Below are 5,012 nucleotides of genomic sequence, written 5' to 3' on the forward strand. Positions count from 1 at the left end.
GGGCCCCGGGACGAGTCGGCTGCTAAGCAGGACAGGCAGCGGCGGCAAAAACACCTGGCAGGCCAGATAAATGTCCTAGGCAGGCTGCATGTGGCCCATGGGCCGGGCCATAGTTTGAGGATGCCTGACATAAAAAGTCTGACTAGAAAAGATAAAGTGAGTATCAAGGAACTGTCCTTAAGGTAGACTTGGTGTGAAGACCACCCAGTGTTAGAATAATCACAGCACATAGTTGAGTCACAGTAAATACTCATTAAATTGAAAAACTGGGGTGCTCCTTGAGGTCTCATCTCACGTGACCTACCAGATTACTTCCCTTATTGTTAATTTATGACAATCTGTGTCTTATGCATACAATGCAGAGGAGAACTGTCATTGTAAAATTTGCCACTGATTATCACCTACGTGGCTCAAAGGCAGAGCTGAGCAATGGAAAGATACTCAGTGAAGGTGGAGAGGTTTGTGGTGAGATGGTCGATTACAGAGCAGAACACTGTAAAGCAGTGGTCAGGGCTGAGTTTGCATACACATCTGGACAACTTTTGCATCGGGACAGAAACAATGGACTTGAGAACAGATCCTTGACTCAGCTCACCTCATCAGCTTCCACCATTTGCCTACGAGACCAACTCATCCTCCCTTGATCAGGAAGGGGGAGCTTATGTGCTCCTCCCAGCATCCCTGTTTTCCTCTTTGTGCAGAAGCACTTGATAGGCCCCAGGCCTGGCCCTCCTCTCACAGGGTCTTTGCTCTCCACAGGAAGAGGTGAGACTTTCATCATCAATTGCTCAGGTTTTCACCTCCTGGGGTGGACCCTGCTCCTTCCAACCAGGGTTTGACAGAAAGAGCTTCTGACCAGTCATCAATTATAGTGTCTCCATTCGTATCAACATCTCCTTTACTCTGCCTGCCATCTTAAAAACAGTAAGTCCTCACCCAACATTGCAGTGGTCTAGTGGTAAACCGTGGATCCTCTGATTGGGTTTCATAAAATGAGAGACTCACAACATAAAAAACAATCTAATTAAAAAATGAGGAAACGACTTGATAGGCATCTCTCCAAAGAAGATACACAAATAGCCATTATACACACAAAAAGATGTGTACTCAATAATACCAATTATTAAGGAATTGCAGATCAAAATCACAGTAAGATACTATCTCACATTCATTAGAATGGCTACTATTAAAAAAAAAAACAAGAAAATAACAAGTGTTGGTAATGACATGGAGAAATTGGAATCCTTGTGCACTGATGGTTGGGATGCAACATGGCGCAGCTGCCATGGAAGACAAGTATGGTGGTGACTCAAAAAATTTAAAATAGAATTACCATACAGTGCCCAGGCACAGTGGCTCATGCCTGTAATCCTAACACTTTGGGAGGCTGAGGCTGATAGACCACTTAAGCTCAGGAGTCAAGACCAGCCTGAGCAAGAGCAAGACACTGGCTCTACTGAAGATAGAAAAACTAGCAGGGGTTGTCATAGGCACTTATAGTCCCAGCTACTGGGGAGGCTGAGGCAAGAGAATTGCTTGAGCCCAAGAGTTTAAGATTGTTGTGAGCTATGATGCCATGGTACTCTATCCCAGGTGAAACGGTAACTCTGTCTCAAAATAATAATAATAATAATAATTACCATACAGTCCAACAATTTCACTTCTGAATATATTCTCAAAAGAAGTGAAAGCATGGTCTCAAAAAGGTATTTGTATGTTCATGGGTACTGCAGAATTATTATAAAATGTGGAAGCAATCCCAGTGTCTATTGACAAAAGGGTGGATAGATAAAATGTGGTATATACACGCAGTGGAATATTGCTCAGTCTTAAAAAGGAAGAGAATTCTGACACATGCTACACTGTGAGTGAACCTTGAGGACATTATTCTAAGTGAAATATGCCAGTCACAAAAAGGGAAATACTGTATGAGTCTACTTATATAAAGATAGAAAGCAGAATGGTGGTTGCCAGGGGATGGTGAGAGGGAGGACTAGGGCATTACTGTTTAATGGGTGCAGAGGTTTATGTTGCGAGATGAAAGAGTTCTGGCAATGGATGCTAGTGATGTCTGCATAATGATATGAATATATCTAATGCCACTGTCCTGTATACTTAAATGGTTAAGACAGTAAATTTTATGTTATGTATATTTTAGCACAGTAAAAATTGAAACAAATTTTTTAAAAGTGTTAAAAAATGAGAGGTGCATTTTACAGGATAGAGAGGCGTGATAAAGAATGCTGCAATGGCATCACTGCAGGGAAAATCTGTTCTTTTTAGAATATTCCAGAAGAAACATATTCCCAATGGGCCCTCATATTGGGTTTTTCACTTACATTTCTCATGTCCTGTGGATTGTTTTGACCTACGTTTTTCAGTAGTTTATTAAAACTGAATTTAAAAATCTGAATTGCCACATGGAACAGCCCGGGGAACAACGAAGGGGTTGGTGGTGGCATTGGACTTGCCCTTCTAGGTTAATGACCCTGGATGGAAATGGTCTTTCCAGGATGCACATCTTCAACTGATGACATCGTTCCTATGGCTCCATAGGATAAGACAGACTCAGTTTCCCCTTTACTTTTCTATGGTACCTCCTTTTCCTACTCCTGGGTCCAACTTTGCAGATTATATTGGATAAAGCTGAGAATATCCACAAATTAGACAAGTTCAAACAGTCAGACCAACAATGAAAACACAAAACATCTGATTATTCTGATTATTCGGCCAGTTTAGGAGGGCAGAGAGATGGGGCGCAGGGAGAAGATCCTGGAAGCCAGTCCATCCCGGGGAATCCAGAGGCTTGGGATTCCCTTGAGAAGTTTCCCTTGAGAACACTGAGGCAGAAGTGGAAGCAAGTAAGACTTTTTGTCAGTGGCGATGTGACAGCTGACGCCAGAAAGGAGGCAGGAGAGTGAAGGAAAAGGAAGGTCTGTGCAGCAGACAAGGCAAGACTAAAACTAGTTCCCTCACCCTGCTCATCTCGTGCCATGGTTTCCTCTAGATGTGGCACAATCTGGTCATCGGGTGGAACCCAGAGGAATGTAGGGGCATCAGGAAGCTCAGCACAGCAAATGAGAGCCTGTAGCTTCTGGATATTTTCATCAAGGAGTTGTGAGTTTTAGGAAAGAAAGAAGGAAGGGAAGGGAAGGGAAGGGAAGGGAAGAGAAGAAGGAAGGAAGGAAACCAAATTTACAGGGAAGGGCATGATGTATTGAGGCTCCACAAAGTCTCAATTTAGAGGAGAAGTGTCTGAATTGCGGAGCTTAGAAATCCCCAGAATATAACAATGGACAGGAGAGAAAAACGGAACGAGTGGGGCTGGAGGCCAGGAATGGGGTGACCTGAGAGAGAAAGCAGGCCAAGTCTGATGGAGAAGCCACAGCACCTACCTCCCTGCCCTTCTCCCTTACAGCATGAACATGGATCAAACATCTGGCTTTGGACACCATGGATCTCACGGCTTATGTCAACAGTGAAGGTTATATCAGATACAACGAGCTGCTGCGAGTGGTCAGCATCTGCAAACTGGACACCTTCTCTTTCCCCTTTGATGAACAGAACTGCGTTCTCTCCTTTAACTCCTTTGCCTGCACGGGTAAGTGAGGCTCCATAAGGTAGAATGATGAGAGGCAGAGGAAGGGTCTTGAGTGAGAAGAGGACAGAAAGCTGGGAACGGAGAGAAGATCTCACCGAAAGCATCTGGAAGCTAAGTGGTAAGCAAGCTCAGTCTGGGCAAGGGACTTGGGAGCCTGGGGGAGGCTGAGTGTCTGGGTCTCCTTTGCAGGAGAGAACATGGTGCTGGGCATGGAGACAGAGTGCAAGAGCTTTCGAACACATCATAGAGCCTCATTTGGAGCAAGCAGGAGTGTGTACTTCTAGGTATCACCTGAAGAGCACTAAGATGACCCTTAGTGACCAAATCATTTTCTATGTGAGCTCAGGAGCCCTAGTTGTAATCTTCCATGCCCCCCATTGGAATGTAAGCTCTCCCCTGAGAAAGTACACTCCATGACGGTGGAAGTTTCGTCCTGTTTTTCACTGATACATCTCCAGTATAAGAACAATAGCTGGTATTCAGTAAATGCTAACTAAGTCTACCCTTGAGGACAGAACAATGCTTCCACGTCAGTGATTCACAGAGAAGGTGAGCTTCCCATTCCTCGAGGGCTATCAGAACTTTTCAGAAGGCAGGAATTTTTATTTATTTTTTAAAAGATATGGTAGAAAGAGTTATGAAACACTCTCTTAGGGATGTTATAATTCCAAAACCTGACAACCCCAAAATGTATTTCATTATCTGTTTTCCCCTCCATTGAGCTTACATGCCCACCTGCAGAATCTTAGAAATTAGACCTTGATGAGAACATCAAACAAATAAAGAGAGAAAACACATACGATGTCTAAGTATTTAGTCCCACAGTCTTGCTAAGAACACATTGGAATAAAAATTTAAGTGGCGGAAGTTGACACCCTCGGGCTAAGAGGGAAGGAGATACATTCCAGTGGCAAAGGGCATGGCAGAGTCTTTGGATGGAGAGACGGGACAGTGACAGGGTCAGGAAGGAACCTTTCCTCACTTGACAGTTTGATCTGGGACAAATCCCAACTCTTGCTCTTACCTGGCCTGGCAGCCTCCCAGCCTTCTCCTTATTTGCCTCTCCTTCTCCTTCCTGCCAGGTGTCCGTTAGGTACAGGCCCAGCCTCATAAACCTCCTGGTGCCCCATGGCTTGCTGTTGCTATCAACACCCTCTGTTTCTCCCTGCCAGGGGAGAGTGAGACTCGTGCCTCATTCAAAGTGACCCTTCTGCTGGGCTCCAGCATCCTCCTGCTCAGGATGGGTGACTTACTTCCTGCCAGGTACCCCCCCCCATCAGTATGGCTTCTCCCTCCATCAAGAGAACAGAAGCCAGGGGGGAGCATGGTACTAGGTCAGAGTGAAAAGGCATCCTGGAAAAAGTCCTCTGGGAAAGAGGAAGCAACAAGTCCAAGGTGGTGTCTCTGGCTC

The sequence above is a fragment of the Otolemur garnettii genome, unplaced genomic scaffold (genome assembly GCF_000181295.1).
Source record: "Otolemur garnettii isolate 467f Iridium unplaced genomic scaffold, OtoGar3 scaffold00263, whole genome shotgun sequence".
Classification (NCBI taxonomy): Eukaryota; Metazoa; Chordata; class Mammalia; order Primates; family Galagidae; genus Otolemur; species Otolemur garnettii.